Genomic DNA, 18,441 nt, shown 5'->3' on the forward strand with positions numbered 1-18,441 from the left:
TCTTGCACAGCCCTGGCTACAGACCAGCTGATCCGAACAGGAAAAGAACAAGTGTCAGTCTCATTTACTAAGAATGACACAGCCAGTAGGGTGAGACTGAGTTTTGGCTCAAAGCCTTGAGTGTGGTCATTCCTGCACCACCCCCAAGGAGCTGAGAGAATAAAGTATGACCCCTTCCCTGCTCACCACTCGTTGCAAAGTGGGGGGAAACACGGCAGTCCTGTGGCCTGAATAGCTTGCTCTCCTCTCATTCCAGCTGAGCTCCACTGGCTGGTACACTGTGGGAGAAATGAAATAGCCCAAGTTTCTTCATGACCTTCTCCACCACTTGCCTGCTTATCTCTGTGCACCATCTCTCCTGTGCCTTTATCTCTGGGTGAAGTGGGGAACCAGGGGCTCACATGCTGGGTGGGAACATTGCATATCCTCGTGCAGCTGCGCTATGGCTGGTCCAGTTGAGCACATACTAGAGAGATGATTCAGTCGCAATAGACTCACCACAATCTGTGTCCTTTCCTTTTTTAAACATTATCATTCAGTTTCCAAGAACAGACCAATAGCTTTTATAAGCCCCACAAATATTCACCTTTAAAAATACGCTCCTTCTTTCTGGAGAAATTACTTTTATGTCTATTTTTAAAGTACAAAGGAGTTGTGGTTCTCTATGTGGTTTTCCAGTTTATGGTCCCACACATTTTGCAAACTGTAAAATACGGATGTTTCCCTAGTGGAAAAATTTCACTATAAAAAATTCATGGAGTTTCCTGTTTTCACGTGGGGCTTCAGTATTTTCTCTTTAAAAAAATATCACCCCTATGGAAGAATCTGGTAGACCTTAATAGCAAAGAAGAAGCATTCTACAGATGTGGTAAGTGTCTGACAAAATGCAATGGAAAATTGTAACCTCTGTTAAGAAACCCATAGAGTAATTCTGAAGTCCCTATTACTGTTTTCATTTACTGATCTGAACATTTCTATAGGAGGTTATTTTTCACTACAAATTGACTGGTTTCAACCTTGTTACATCTCATTTTCCACTGAGTTAGAACAGGGTAACATAGTACAGAACAGAGTATGCAGTCCAGGTGTGCTCTGGGATGCCAGCACACATGTACCATGGGAGCAGAGAGATCACCCCGAAGGCTGCTCTGCGCCGGGATCCTGTTGTGTGCAGTACATATGACAATGACTTTACAGAGAGGGGTTGACAAGAGGGACCAGGACAGTCCCTAGGAAAGGAATCAGCAGGACACTAAGTGTATGGGGGGACATTTGACCCACACCACATGCTGCATAGGGTCATGTTAGCAGAGGGCCTAAAACATCTTACCCCTTCCTCAGGAAATCTTCCCTTGTTAGTACTGGCTGGAGGAGCCTCTGAGGTGCAAAGGAAAAAAATGTGCCACAGGAGAGTAATCAAGGACCTAAGGTCTGCTAGGATGTCTGGGTGGCTGATGCAACTTAGATATCACTCCTTACTCAGGGCTTAAAGTGCTCAAAGGCAAACCCTCTCTCTCCTCAACTGCTACTTTCTATCCTTCACACTTCACTTGCAAACAAGAGTGGTATTTCCACTTGTGGCAGCAGCAGGATGGCTCTCCAAAGCCATTCTATAGGACATCACTTTGTGCGAGATGAGCACTGCTCCAATAGCCCAAGGAGAGATAGAACAGTCTGCCTACAGTCTGGGGTGAGAACTGGCTTCCTGTCTTCCTCCTGGAAAGCCAGATCCTAGATTACAGTAATGACAGCAACAACAGTAATACCTCAACTGTGTGTTCAAAGGCCTGCCCACTTTTTTTCTAGCTGTACAAATGGGCCTGTTGAAAAATATTACTGCTTCGCAGGGTAAATCACCATGGCTGCAGCAAAGCTACGAGTATTTCTCTCACAATACTTTACATACGGTCATGATCTGACCTCTCACAGCAGCCTTTTTCTCTCTATTTATTTTGATTTCAACAATCCAGGGATACCTGTACAAAGTTATGGCCTTGCTTATCACATACTTATCACATAATGCTTATCACATAATGCTGTTGGCATTTTCAGTGTAACTTATAGGGGAAGCCCACCAGCTGGGTAAGAAATCTTTTCTAGAACTTTTTGCACCTGGAAGAATATCTTCAAACCTCTACAAAACCTTGTGAAAGGGATTCTTTTGTCACAGAAAGAACAATTTTTTGGCCTGTCATCTCTATCATCACAGATGAATTTGCCAAATCAGAAAATCCAGTACTGTCAATGGAGATCTTCCCAGTTCATTCCAAGACTTTCAATCTAGAATCACCTGTTCAAATCTGCAAATAACATAAAGCTGCCTGCAGTACCTCAAGGGAACCAGGAGCCACACCAGAATATCTTCCTTCTCTACACAAAAGCCCTGGAAATTTAGGTAAGGGGAGACAGAAATTCAGTGCTACTGCAGTCACAGAGTCAGGTAGTGCAGAGCGAGCAACAGGGGAAATATGTTTTTTCTTTTTTATTATTTTTATTTTTTGAAGTATTCTCTGCATTCCCTCTGCAATTCTCTGCTTTTCCATACTGGCTCAAAGGCTGACCAGAGCTGGGGACAGGCATTTCTCTGCAGGTTCTTCTGTATATACACAGGCTGTCACGGCCAGGCTGAGCAGGACTGTGGTGCATGAGCTGGTAATAGATTACTCCACAACCAAGGTCTCAACAAACTTTTTTCTCCTTGGGCTGCAAAACACCACGGCTTCAAACCCCAGAACTCAAACTTAATTCACTTCCTACTCCCCCTCTATATTCCTCCTTCTTTTTTTTTTCTTTCTTTCTTTTTTTTTTTAACTGAATGGCCATAAACTTCACCAACAGATTCCATACGGGTTATGTTACACCACCACCTGACTCCAAATCAATTACAGTCCAAAGGGATAGAGTTGCAGAGAGTCTGTGAAGCCCAGCCCTGGGGTTTCCATAAGGGACAGAGAAACTACAGTGCTAAGAACAGAGCCTGGAGATCCAGCTGAAAGAACTGAGTGATTTCATGATGAAAGCATGGGACTGGGAGGCAGAAGACCCAGGTTTGTGTGCTCGCTCTGCTGCAGACTGCCTATGTGAGATCGATCTCTTTATTTCATATCTCAGTATATGGCTCCTTGCACAGTGGAGTCCCCAACCTCAGGGCTTCTCAGTGCTATCATGGCACTGATGTTTCATGATAAAGATGCAGAATGCTTTCTGGGAGACTAAGACACTGTGAGGGTCTGAGATTCTGTTTCAACACAACGCCAGAAATTTCCACTGTCATTCTAAGAAATATGAGCATGCTGATCAGTACGAGCTACTAAAATAAACTGTATTCTTCTGTGACATCCATCATTAGGAGGGAAATCACAGGAAGATGAGGATGGAAGGGAGTCAATTCACCAGGTTCTGTTTCCTGCTATTACAAGCAACCATGTCACATAATCCTTTTCGTAAGTAACTAAGTCACACGTTTGTTTGTCAGGTGTACCTTACTAGGCTGAACTTAAGGTGTAACATAAGAAAGCAAACAACACTTTCTCTGCAAGCAATGGCTGTGAAAGATACAGCCACAGAGATAAGAGATTAGGCAGGCTGCGGCTGCCATAGATCTCATGAATGAGGCCCTCCATCATCTACATGGGATGGCAAGATGTGCTCCACACCAGTGAAAAGACACAGACAGAGCACAGACAGCATGTGGCTTTGTTGCTTATATACAGGAAAGGCTGAGCATAAGGATTGCTCATGTCTTCTTCCTCATGCCTTCTCAAGAGAGACTGGAAAAGGGATAGAGAAGATAGTATTTCTTACAACCCTGGTACACACGATGTACAGCACAGCACCATGCAATACAATGTTGAGATATCAAGATATCTCTGAAAGAGAAGCAGGATCCATTTAGCCAAAGCAGAGCCCTACTGCATTCAAGCCACCTCAGTGAAAGTGCTGTGGGTGCTGCGCTCTGCAGCAAAGAGAAAATATTTTGAAGGCTGCTGCCCAACACGGAGAAATAAATAGCTGCTTTGCAGTGTCTGAAGACATGTGCGTGTTCTAGACCTGTTGTTTGAGCAAAGATACTTCTAGTACAGAAACTGCAGCTTTTATAAAGTGGTCTAGAGAAGTCACACTGTGCAGCAGCTGTGAACAACCTGAATCACTGCTGAAGACTGCTGCCTGTCAGCTCAGGTCTGAAACCCTTGCGGCTCACTTGTTTTCTGCTGATCTCAGCAGAAGCTGGAACATGTCTAATGAAATGAAATTCAGCTCCTTACCATTGAAGTCCTCTTCAGCTGCTTTAGCTTAAGGTTGAACTCAGCAAATCCAGAAAAATCTCTGAGACTCACAGCTCTTTATCCTTCCTTTATCTCACTGAATTGAGAAAAACAGCAATTACCAGGCACTGTTGTAAGAAAGAAATGGATCCAGGGCCTGGTAAAATGTGCTGCGTACCTGTGTGTCCCAGTGGGGCACTGCCTGAAGTCTTGGCTCAGTTTTTAACTGAGCACGGCTTGGAAGGATATTAAAGAACGGATAATGAAAGAAAGAAGTGAAGATTTCTGGATAAACCAGTGGAAGATGCTGTTGCTAAGCACCTGTTCGATAAGTTAAATAAAGAAACATGACACATCACCCAAAAGCCTGAAGCCAAATTTCTCTCTGGCATAACTCTACTAAATCAATCAAATGACACAAGGAATGAACTTAGTTCAACACACCTCTGCCTAGCAGCCACTCAGGATTTGCCCTTCCCAGTTTCAGCACTGTTTCTCCAAAAGAATTGCGATGTAGACCAGGGAGTTCACTGGAAAGTCAGCCTTTGTAGATTTGAAGTTATGGGGAGGGGAGTGGGGTTACTGTTCCTCTCTTTCCTAACCTGCCTTGAACTTCTCTGCTGCAGGAACTCAGAGATCAGCACATATGTTAGCGCCTTTCAGTGCATTCATACTAACATAAGCGCAGAAAGAAAAAAATCTTCACTCGCCAGCTTTTGATATAACCTGGAAAACAAACAGCTTGGAAGAGTTCCTTTTTCCTCAGCAGTGAAAATCGTGGTAAAGCACCATCTTGATAGTTCCCAAAGAGATTCATTTACAAAGATCAGTATAGGGGAGGCTTGTTTGGTCTCCCGAGATGTATCTCATCCTCTGACAATTCACTGAGACCTTTGCTGTATCTAGCTATATGTGTATAATTATCTGCTCTGATACCTGAGCTTCTATGCAACAGTCTTACTCCAAGTAATCCAAACTATCCCCAAGGCATGGCACACACAGAATGGTCAGGGGAAAGAGGGGAGGAGGGGCAGCGGACTTCCCTCGTTTGCCGCTGGAAATCGGCATTTTAGGGCCTTGTAGTCATTTCCTTGCGAGTGTGAGGAAACTTTTTGTACATTTATATAAAATAGGAGGCCAGAAGTGCACACCCCCATCTTACTTCCTAATATATTATGTCCTCCCCTGCCGAGTCCTGGGACTTAGTCTGGATTTGGTAACTGAAGTAATATAAATGTTAGCTAAGAAGTATTCCAGCAATATGGTTCCAATTTAAGCTTGTTTTGAAGTCTAAAGGACTAATATGTCTCAGAGATTCTTCACTGGACGTTTAGCTCTAATGTAATTTGCGCAGGAGTGCACACTGCTCTCTAGAAGCCCTTCTGCGACGCTCCAGAAAACAGGTTCCTTCCCAAGCAGGATGCAGAGCAACCACGAGCCCTGGCCCTTGCTGATAGCTCACTTGCCTCTTCTGAATTTTGAGGCTTTGGCTCAGGAAATGGTGTTGTATTTGCCAGGCCTTGCAGATAAATGAAGACACACAGGCACTGCGTATTGCCACTGGTTTCACTCCCCTTTTCCTCTTGCTTTGTGGAGGCTAAGGAAGCCACCTCTGAAGGAAGCCATGCTCTGCAAGCTGTTTGCACTTTACTTCAATAACATGCTTCTTGCAATGCTGGCTTTATTTGTGTAGACATGCATTCTCAAGGTTTGCCTGCCCCCTTTTCCTCCCTCACACCCCTACGGAGCCCCTGCCTGAATCCAAGTAATGAGCTAACCCATGGAACTCATTGCCCTTTATCTTGCTGGGGAACGTGCACCTTTTGAACTGCCATCTGCAGATTGTGTTGATGCACTGACTTGTTAACTGTGCCATACTGTGAAGGAAATGGCATGATTTAGATCAAGTGCTCTGGACGGCTGTTCATAAGAAACACTTGAGCCAAGCTGTTACTGCTCAGGATGTGCCCTGGGGAGAGGGGTTTCGTTTCGGGTCATGCTCTTGCCTTGTATGAGGGCAGGCGCAAAGTACTGAAATCACAGTCCTTCCCTGAAGCTGAGGGGAGGGGGGAGGAGAAACATTATGAAACCATAGAAGCGAAGCTGCCAAATTAACTTCTCACCCTTTCAATCACACTCCAGAGGATAAAAGCCTAACATTTCTGCCTCAGAAACAGGCTCAGTTTACACCAAACAAGTTATTTCTCTAATTTATCAGACTTGCCAGCTATCATTCTAATTATTGGAAACCTCAGACTTTTTATGAAGTCAGATGTACAGCGTTATTTGCATGGTTGTAGTGTATCACTAGATAAATAGGTCTTGGGGAAAGAAAGGCTTTTTAGAAAGGAATCTGCAGGTTTCTTTATACAGTTAGGGGTTTCAGAACACTATCACTGGGAAAAAAATGGTTCTGGATTTAATTTTCTTTTTAAAAAAAATGCAACTTCCAACATAAAGTAACATACCTCAAGTCAACATGAGACGAGGAGACTATGACGGAAAGCTCATCAAAAGACTCCCATTGACTTTCACTGGCTTTGGATCAGCCCTTAATTCTTTATCTTCACTTGCATAGTAGCATAATCACAGAAACAACCTAACACCCAGCAGTCAGGCCAGGCTAGAGGAGTAGTCAGAAAGAGCCATCTCGACAAGCTGCTCACCCAGCCTTTCAAAACGCAAACACTGATTTGTCCATTATATGTAAATGGATGATTAGAGTCATTCTCTAAGACAAATTTACTTTTCTGCACACTCTAAATCTGTTTAGTCACTTTAAAGGTGTCAATTATTGGAGCATGCTAAGACTATGAATTTCTTAGTAATAGCTTTAATAACATTTTGAAATGAAAAGCAGATACCTTGAAGTTGGCTTACTTTGAAAAGACATATGAGTAGATCTGGTTTTAATTTATGTCCTATTCTACATCTGGAATCCCTTATAATTAAAACTAAAAGCTGGACTACTACTTCCACCTGTCAAATGATGAAAAGATGAATGCACTAATAGCTTACTAAATAGCCCAACATGATAGAGTTTACTTTCCCGTTCTATACAGTAAAAAAGGATTTTGGACAGGAGGCTAAAGGTCTTTGGTCATTACTAATAACACGCCTTCAGTATTAACCTACGTACCCCACTACCACCACCACCGGTGCCTTTTAGCACTGAGATCTCTAAACTGCACTTTGCATTTTGATTAGATGTGTGTAGTCATCTCTGCTGCTGCAGCATTTCAGGATTTCCCAATCCACAGGTTGTCTGCCAGGTGGATTCTCTCTCCTATAACTATTTGCAATCATTCCACGTTTTTCTTCCTTTCATTTTATTCTGTCATTAACTACTTTAATCCATCAAGTTTTCAATCTATATTTTTGAAGCACTCTTATCCCAAATGACAGCTTTCCTATTGATGTGAGCAGTCCAGGGCATGTGACAACTTGGACTCCATTTTTTAATCTTCTTGTGCCATTCTTTTATGATTCCATCCCCTCCTGTTTCTGTTGATCCACCTGTCTCATCTTACTACACTGCCTGATGCAAGAGAATTTCAGTGCATGCATTTGTACAGAATCGAACAAAACTAGACCCTCAAAAGATAAGTAGGGCCTTGAGGTACAGACACAATATAAATAAAATTACAGCTGTTGGATTAACAGGTTAAAACACAATAAAAATATTCTCCTACAGAAATACTGAACACTTTTTCCCTAATGTGTTGATACATCACCCATGAGTCTTTATAGATGCACAGTCAGATTATGAACCTTTTATGGGAATCCATGAGATTACAGCTCTCCAGTGTGAGCCTACAGCCTCTTTTGGCCCTTCAGAGCCATTCTTCCCAGCACAAGCTTGCCCATTTATCTTTAAAGCTGTTGAAAAAAGGAAAAAAGAACAACCAAAAAACAACAGCGGGGTGAATCCATTTGCAATGCTATACATTCATTTTAAAAATAAATGAAGAGCAAAGGAGTTAGTTTCAAAAGGAAAACTTTGGTTCCGTCCTCTCACAGTCCTTGCAGCAGACAGCCAGCTGTGTGGGCAGTCTCTGAAGATTAATTGTCTCATCGCCTGCTCTTGTTTCCTCTCTTCATAGAAATATGAAAATATCCAATCTGGAAAACAGGATTTTACCCAGCTTGAAAAATAGTTTGGCATAGTCCAAAATGTGAAGGTGTCTACTCTAGATAAAGCAGTCTTATTAACACTGTAGTTGGTATTATTGCTATCTTCAGAGCTATTGCTATTTCCAGTGAACAAAAAAACCCCCAGTAGTTCTTACAGCTCTGAATATTGCTGAATAAAGTATTTTCATATGACTGTGTTCCTCAAAGGAAAATAAAAGTCTTGTCTCCTGAGTTGCTAGACAGCTGCCCAAATGCCTCCTTGGCATATTGATGCCAAGAGACATGAATATTCCAGCAAAATGTTTTAGCTCAGGCAGAGAGCTATGGAAAAAGCTGTCCCAAATATTACAAATGCGCAGCACTCAACTTCTTACGTCAAAGCAAAGAGTAATGTTTCGACTGCCCCAGCAAGTAGGAAATGATGCAGGTATTAAACGTTATTACGAGAACAGAGACACATTAGTTACTGCTTATGCAGTAGGACTGTGAATGGAGCTTTTTGTTGTGAAGGATTTTCATGGGGAAAGTTAATACACTTTGTCCAGACCATGAGATGGTACAAATCAGTGTAGTTCCATCTAAATCAATGGATCAGTGTTGATTTACAGCAGCTGAGGATCAACCCCCTCTTTTTTGGCCTGCTGAGGATTGTATAACATATACTGCCTAGAAACACTGATGACAAATTTGAAACTGTGTAGGGATATGCTGAACCAAAAGCCTGATTCAAACCCGAACTGGCTACTCTCCTTTTAAATCACTAAGAGCTGCTGTCTTAAATGTTACTGTCAAACGAGCATTTTTAAACATGTATCAAAATCTAGTGGCTGCACCCTCCGGTCTGTGCCACGCATGCTGCATTCCATACAAACTCAAACCCGCCTAGTGCCGATTCATAAATGATGTGTTGGTTTAATCTATTTTTCACAGGGGGTGTTTCAGAGCAGGAAAATTAGAAACAGGTAGAAGGGACTATTATTACTGTCTCATAGTGTGCTCTTGTACATGAGGATTGGATTAAGATAACATCTGGTCTATATTTCTTGAACTATTTCCCTTTTATCACAAGAAAATCGGCAACCCATCTCACAACTGCTCCTAATTTAGATCTAAATATCACTGATGAAACATTGTACAACATGCTGTTATCTATTAAAATGATTTCCCCGAAGGAACAGTGGATACTTTTATATTTTCCAGCGAAGCCAACCACATTCCCCCTTAGCACTAACTAGTTACCTTATAATCATATAGTCAAATGGTAAAAGCAAAATCATTTTGGAAAAACAAATGAGTCCCCACCAAATCTTCAGCTGGTGTAAATTAATGCATGTTCATTGATTTCAGTGAAGCAAGGTCCATTTACACCATTCTTCTTATGATAATGGTTTTGATTCACATACGGTCCAAATCTGCAAGGTGCTAAGGATCTTCTGCACTCATTGGTTTTAAGAGGAACTGATTAAAGCTAAGTCCAGGCTCAAATGCATGATTTAGCAAAGTTTTTAAGCATGTACTTGAGGGCTTGACTTTTACACACACAGCAGAGGAACAATGAACAGTCCTGAGATTTTCTTCAGGAAGCAGAAAGGCAGAGCACAGCATACTGTCATCCCTCCCATTTGGTTCAAACAGAAAAATTGTCAGTGGAATGCAGTAATCTTTTTTTCAGCACTTTGCAGAGTTCAAGTCCCCAGAAAGCAGCCTATTGAGTTCAGCAAATAAAAACTTCTGTTTTCTTCACGAGTCTATAACTCATTTTCATGGACAGTAAATCAGAAAAGGGGGAAAAAAAGCATTTTACAATCTCAAACTATTTTGCATACCTTCACTGCACATCAGTTTTACCCATTTCCATTGTATCGTTACCACTTAAAACAGGGGAATTAGATAAGCATACATTCCCTGTATTAACTGGTTTAATTTAAAAGTAATTTATACCATCTGGAATTACTATTTACTGTTGTTTGGAGGAGGAAAAAAAAAAGAATCTGAAACTGTAGAAAAGATCATCACAATTTCTTTCAAAGAATAACCGATCTGAAGGAGGGACAAGCGTACAAGGAATGTAATTGATTGTCCACCAGTCAACTTGTATATTTTGGAGGGAATTCTGAGAATAAAAAGTCTCTAGCAGTTATCAGCGGTCAGACTGGAGCCATTCATTTTTCACCTGCTTGTGTTTGTTGTCTGGCAACCAGTCAAGGGTGCTATTAGCAGAATTAAGCTCCAGAAGAAAAGATTACCCTGTAGGAGGTAAGATAAAGACTGGAAAGTGTGGCTTGTTATCAGTATCACAATAAGGACCAGGTCAGAAAGGATTCAGTGTGGGTTTCATTTCAAACAGGTAATCTCTGCTGAAATAATAGAGTAATTGTTGCTTTGAAACCTTTATGTGCTGCAGCATACTACAGCTCATTTGATACAGATTCTGGATTTAATGAAGAACTCCAACAAGACAGAAACAGACACACAGAGAAAGCAAGAAAAGAACAGTGCACCAGTGGAAAATGTCTTTATCCTGTAATTCCAGGTCAATATAGTGAAACATAAAATATTATTCAGGGCAGTTTTATACCTTGATTTATGTCTCCCCTCCTTCTCAGGCTGCTTTCTATCTGTCTATAAAGTTTTGGTCTATAAACATGCAGTAACGTAATACAAAATATTGCAAGAGTAATAACATATGCAATTATAGTACATCTCACAAATCCTGGACACAAGCAATGAATCAAAGCTTTCCAGGGCTACTCCTTGAAATACAACTTTTTCTAGGTTTTATTCAAAGGCTTGAAAGCAGTCCCTGGGACAAGCTGCAAGAGCAAGATGCACATTGCATATGATGGACAGCATTTTACATTTTTCTGGCAAATCGCCTAAATGTTTGTCTTGAAAAGTAATTGTTGAGTGGGCTTTTCCTTTTTTTCTTTATAAAGATAGTGCACCTTTCTCTCTGTCGTATCCTCTAGAAATGTACATTAACTGTTTGGAGATTAATCTGCAGTTTGGTTTCTTAATGTCTGCAGAAAGCACTAACCAGCAAAATAGTTGAACTTCTCTCTTAAGTCTCAAAATACAAAGGATGAGGTGGTAAACACTGCCAAAGTACAAAGAAAATATGGTAAAGAATTCTCTCATCTATGGCCTCTTACCTTATGGCAATCTTCGATTTCCAAGCTTTGGAGGCATTTAAAGAAAGCTCCATTTTGGTGTGGACATTATCAGTCTTATGCATAGTCCTTTTCAAGCCATGACACAAAGAGGGAAGCCTGGTAGAAGCAGGTCAAGCCTATAAAATCTTCTGCCGGAGCCATTCTGGGTTCTGGGTTGTGGAGCAGAAAACAGTAGATTATGCAGGGTTGTTACACATGGAGGCAGTTCCCTGATCCTCCTTCAATTACCACAGGGTGTGTTACAGCCCTCAAAACAACCTAGAGAGGACATAGCCAAGCTATGATTTCAGCCCAGAATCTCAGTGCTGAATCCACAAACACGTTCTATGGGTATAATGCCCACTGTTACATGACGTATTTATGAATGTGTGTGTGCTCGCTCCTTCCCTGGGTTCCTGATAGCACTTACTATCATACTGTCTTATGCCTGGATTCAGATATGAGATAATTTACACTTAAGAGTTTTGAAGAGTTGTCCAAGGAGCTCTGAGCTTGTATGGTTTTTATTTAAGATATGTTGCAAAAGCAGGGGATTCACAGAAAATAATTTATGTACCAATATTTCTATAAAACTAGGGAACTGTGGGTAACTACAAAAGGGTCAACACAGCATCAATTCCAGATAAGACTATTATAAGGTTGTGATGAGATGTAATCAGTTACAAAGCCTCACAACCCAGATAGTATCAATCCTCTTGATGAAATGGAATACAAGTCTTAAATGCTTAAATGTTTTCATGATTATAAATTTGTTTGGTTAAAAGTAGTGGACCTGACAAAATAAATCAGAAGAATCTGCAGATTCTTCACAACATGTCAATTTTAAATAGTACTTTATAAAAACAGATTCGGCATGCAGTCTTTGGCTTGAGCATGGCCAAGAAACCACTCCATATGGAAAATCGAGTCCAAAGGTGCAAAGAACATAGTCTGGGAGCTCCAAGAGGCATAGCACAGGTGGTAGCACAGGGGTCTCACTGTTGACAGTGCCATGCAAAAACATTCCAGAGTTCAGAGGAAGAGACAGTATTGCTGCTGATCAAGTTTGCAGATGACACAAAGCTGGGTGAAGGAAAGAATAACAACAAGCATATGTCAATTCTTCAGTTTGATCTGGACTGTTTGGTAGGTGGAGCTCATTTGTCTATTTACACATCTTGTAATACAACCAGATGCAAGGTCATGGCTTGGCAAGGTCCATGCAAGGCTGGCTTGGCATGAAGAGCTATTTGGTTCCTGCTTGGAATACAGTAGCTATAATTTTGCCTCCTGGCAAGGCCAGTCACTCCAGTCACTCCAAACCTGTCCCAGTGGAAATGTTTACATCATCCTAACACTGTCTGCACTGCCTACAGGTAACACTAACTGGTTCTAAATCCAAGGAGGAAAAAGGAACAAGGCTTGAAGGAAACTCAGTGTCCCAGACTTTTAAAGTTGATTACTGAAACAATTACTTGCTTGTGTCTTGTATTTTGCTAACCTATTCCAATTACTTGCTTCTGTGATACCTTAGAGGCAACGAAATCACCACACAGACCAAAAAAAAAGATGGAAAGCTCCTCATTCATAATAAAACTTAGAGTCAGATTCTAAAATGAGCTCCACAGGAGCAGCCTCCAGGCTCTCCTGACGCCACTGAAGTCACTGGGGAGCACATGGGCTTGCCTACAGAAGGATCATGGCAGATTTGAGCATATGAGCTGAGGGGGCTGATCCTGCTGACACTTCATACCAGGCATAGAGCCAGCTGCACAGAGATATTCAAACTAAATCCTAATTAAGTGTCTGAGTTCCCAGTGAAATGCATGGGTAGTTAGATGCCTAAATAGCAATGTGGATATTGATCCAGCTGCTTATCACTGTGAGTACACCACTGATTTCCAGAGCAGATGATGGCACTTGCCATTTTATTCTAATTTATCTTTTTTTCTTGAATGTGAGAGAAGTAAACTCCGCGGATGATTGCCCTATCATTAATTGTACATACACTAGCATTTTCTCAAATAAAAAGAATGACTCATACCTAAATATGAACCTGAGCTTGGGCAACACAGGGAGAAAATTAGCACATCACTAGAAAGCACAAGGCTTGAAAGTTTTGGAGAATACATACTATAAAGCCTTATAAAAGAGCTAGAAGATCTTGAAGATTTATATAGTCTGAAACATAAGAACCTATATGCTTTTTGCCACATTACCATTGAAATTAGCTGATAAAAATATTTGGTGAATAAACCAAAATAAAAACATTCTGATTTCACACAAAAGGTATGCTCAGCTTCTAACAGGAAATAAGAATCCTGCACCTATTAGATCATATCTTTGCTACCCACTCAGAGTAAATGATTGATATAACAGACATGTTGAATCAAGATGCTAGTTCATTCTTTTCTTTTTCTACACAGTCACTTTCAGCCAACAGATTTTTTTCCCCCAGAATATCTGTGATTCCTTAGATTCTTTGAGGCTATTCCCTTAATAATTGGAGGAGCTGCCTGAGCAAAAAGCTGCAGCACAATGCTTTCTCTCTGCTATAAGAGCTCCCTGGGTCAGAAGCATACACAGTCTGTCTGTGCTGCTGCAATCAAACCAGCCCAGCTTGAGAAAGTATAAACACTGTGGTGGGCAGAATAGCCAAAAGTAGGGGGCCAGGAGGGAAAACAGTCATGTCACTGTTATTTCTTTAACAGATTAGGGCCTGATCCAGGTCTCACTGAAGTCAGTGACACAATTCCTATCAAGTTCAGCAGAAGTGATCTTTAAGAGCATGCTGTCTTGCCAACTATCTGAGTAATATGGCTGGGCCCTACAGATTTCCGTGGCAAAGAAAGTAATCTTTCCCCACCTCCACAGTTCTTCAGAGAAGCAGACCTTTTTAAAAGAGCAGCATCTTCACGAGGGGGGATTCCATTAGCATAAATATGCCTTCTGTCCCCAGTCACCTTCCTCCTCTTTGCATATTAGGACTGCAGTGAGGATTTTCAGGTTTTTTCAGATGTGGGACACATCTTTAAAGAAAGCAGCTACTCTTCTCCATTTTGTATTTGCATGAGCTTTCGCTCTTCCTAATCATACCTGGAGACAAGTAAAGGGAATCTGCAGAATAATGACTAGAAAGTTATTTATCTCTGCAGTTCAGCAGATGAAAACAGCTACACCACACAGACTTCTGCAAACCATAAGAAGATGCTCACAAGTCATGGGTTTTTTAACCTTTGGTTAGCATATCCTCTAACTTCTGACATCTTGGCGCTCTCCCACAGTGTGCCCAAACACAGGAAGGCAGTTCCAAGCTCTTTGCACTTGACTGTACTAGTTCATGTGTGTCAGCCGAAGCCAGGTGGGAAGTGAGTTAGAGCCATTGCTGAGGTATAGCTCAGAGCACATGGACGTTTTGAGTTTTGAGCTCTTGTTGGTAGCACAGCTGTTAAATGGACATTTTACACCAAGAAACTTGTCAAAAGTTAAGTAAAATCTTACTTACTGTTTTATTAAATTACTTGGGATACAACAAAATGGAGTTTGAAGACTTTTTCAAAATACAGAACTATTTCTTGTTGTTTGTGTTCCTTTGCATCTTAAGGGGAGAAATGATACTTTATTGAGTAGTAAGTGTAATGGGAATGACATATTTGAGGAAAGAAGTACCCACATCATTAGTATCAGGAAATGTGGTACATTAAGAATGTAGGAAGAAATTTCTTAATAGTGTGAAAGAGAGGGTTTATTAGTTTGGATTATCCCAAGGGGTGTTTGTTTCTCACAAGACTGCAGGAAAATTCTTTTCCTCTTTCAACTCCCAAAACAGCATACCTTCGGGAAACACCTACTTTTCCTCCAGTTACTTTCTCCTACCTCTACTATGTTCTTACCCTAAGACTGAGGAGCTTGCTCTTCCCCTAAAAGGAAAGAACTCGGTAGGGATTTCTTCAGAATAAATCCTATATTTGTTAGGACTTAGTATGGATGAAAATGAATGAAATAAATAGAACAGCAGAAACAAAGGCAATGCTGTTTTCTATTGCATATATGCTGGCTGCGTATTCAGCATTTATTATCAATAACATTTATTCTTGACAGATTCCTGAAATCAGTCCATGTACTGCCTTCCTATTGCACCTTACTACACCAGGTGTTAAACAAATGTCACTCACCTGAGTGTATGCTTAAATTTACAATTTATGTTGGATTTGTGTGGATGAAGAGATGGATGGATACATGAATTGTGGGCAAAGCTGTGAGAATTCACTGTAGTTTTGAAAAACTGGATCTCAAAGATGATCATTTTTTTAAGTTAGAAAAATAATATTTGATCCACAGATGATTTTTGTGCACAGACTCAAGTTCTAACTAAAAATACTTTGCTCCAACAATGTTATTTGTTTTCTACCACTGTCAGTGTGAAAAGCCTAGATCTACAGAATCTGGGCAGATCTTATAACCAAACTATTCTGAGAAAACAAATCTTAAAAACAATATATGCAATACAGCTGTTTAGTAGTTCCCCAGGGTTTACTGGTGCTTACTGCCAGCTCTCAGCTCTTTTTGCTTTAAGCAGGGAGGGACAATTTCTTTAGATTACCTTATAGAGTATGTACGTCTCTCTCCCTTCCATGCTGTCACCCTAGATGGCTCTAACACGTCTCCCGCTGCCACATTCTTGTTCTCAGGAAGATCTGTTAACATTTTTGTCTCCTTTTGATCTCTGGACCCTTCTCCTGACACTTTTCACAGCCTCCTGAAAATGGGATTCTTGAAGTCAATAATTTGCTTATTGTCTCTCTAGTGTAAACTTAAATGTTTTTCGTCTTGGAAGCTATTTCCGTATGTGTTCTTTTCACATTTCCTATTGGATTCAAATGACCTGGGATTTAATAATCATTCTACCACCTGAAATGAACACTAGCACCTGCCTACTGCTCAGTAACTAAGTTGCGTATCGGTATTCTGGGATTTATATCTGATAGCTCCTTTCCTTTATAGCATTTGATCAGTTTAAGTATATGGAGGTGCTACAGCTGACAGTGGATTTTACATGTGAAGCCACACTTAAGGATGTCACAGTAGATAAGACCTCTTCTATTCACAGCGCGTCCCATTGGGCCTGTAAGGATCCATGCCTTCAGACCCTGTTGCAGGATGGAAGCCTAAACAAACCATCTAGCATAGTAAGAAAATACTTCTCAGCCTATTATATTCCCCCCAGCACCACCACCCCTCCAATTGGTTAAAATAGCACAGTATTCTGTACCACAAAAGACTGTAATTTGTAAGGAATGCTAAGCACTTGGAAAGCACAAGGGGACACTGAGAGTGGGGAGGTCCTACCCCATAGACACTCTGTCCCTTTCAAACCATGGGAATACACACTGCCTCCCTCGATGTGAAATGCAGCCTTAAGAGATGAATGCTGTTCTTAGCCTGAACAAAAATAAAAAAGATGTTTCCAAAACTGCACAGCTCTCCCTTAGCCCAGAATCTTTCTTTTAAAACAATGAAGCCTTTTATAGGTTGCATACAAAGGAGGAACATGGAAGATAAGTTTGCCCTTGCTCCACAAATGAAATCTGATTATACAGCAGTGTTCAGCGATATGAAACAGAGAACGTCTCAACTCTAGGGACATTAGACCCCAAGTGGTACCTACTACTACCTCCAACCCTATGTGGCATTGAAGGAAGACTAGAGAAATAAGATGGACTGAATCTCCAGTTGATAAGAACAGGAGCAATCAACACAACGACCTCTGGACATTCAGGTATTGTCCTCACCAACTATCTGCAGGAGAACCAGCATGCATGTTCATTCACAATTTTCTGATGGTTTTACTTGTCTCACACCATTTTAACAGTTGAACTGGTTTTAAAACAAGCAAAACCAGTTTTATTGAAGACAAAATTCTGGTTCAGAAGACAGGTACTGTGTTTATTTTCTGCTTTTCTGACTATAGTGACACTGGACATAGAGAGAACTTCCCATGATTCTGCATGGATTTTCTGTGCCTTCTGCTGAATTTTTTGCTGAAACCCTCCTTCATCCTCACTATTTCACACCAGTTGTTTCCCCTACTCATACTCTCTTCTTCCTATACAGGACTGCCTGTGGCCATAGCTAAGCCACATCATCCATGCTACTGCTTCTGCTGTGGAGCCATGACTGCAGCTGAGTGGTTGGGTGGACAGCAGACAGTGGGGAATTGGCAGCCTTTTCAGTTGCTGAAGGCTAAATACCATAAAGACCACAAGTCAGAAGCCAGAAGCCTAAGATAGCCAGAAGCAATGACCAGGAGTTAAAACCTGGATATAGATTTTACATAGGTGGCACAACCATAGCAGAGCTGTATCTTCCTAGTTCCATCATTCACTGTTCTTGCTGGCCTACAAGAAAATCTACTGCTGAGATATTTTTTCTTTGCTGAAAGACTGAAGGAAAAAAATGTCTAGCTCAAAGACTCTCAAAAATTAAACTATTATTAGAAAAGCAAAAATACCAAATGAATTAATGATATCTGCTATTACTTCTTGTACCTCTCCCTCATAAGGAAAGAAAAATGGTACAGTTATGACAGACACAGGTGAAATCAGTTAGTCATAGTACCTTTGAGAAATTCCATCAGATTTCATGAGCTATGCAGGTCAGGTGCAATCAGGTCATTGTTTCAGGAGCAACCTCTGAAGAATACCTGAACTGCTGCAGGTGATGCTGCTCAGCCAGTAGCTGCATCCTACTTTCTAAATCACTGCAGAGTAGATGATGCAAAATTATATTAATGGCAGTTGCTGACAGAGATGTTATCTTTCACATGACATGTGAATTTCAGGTACTTAACACTTTTGGTCATTAAAATCAGAAGGTACTTTTGCAGGAAA

Source organism: Haliaeetus albicilla, chromosome 5 (assembly GCF_947461875.1).
Source record: "Haliaeetus albicilla chromosome 5, bHalAlb1.1, whole genome shotgun sequence".
Lineage (NCBI taxonomy): Eukaryota > Metazoa > Chordata > Aves > Accipitriformes > Accipitridae > Haliaeetus > Haliaeetus albicilla.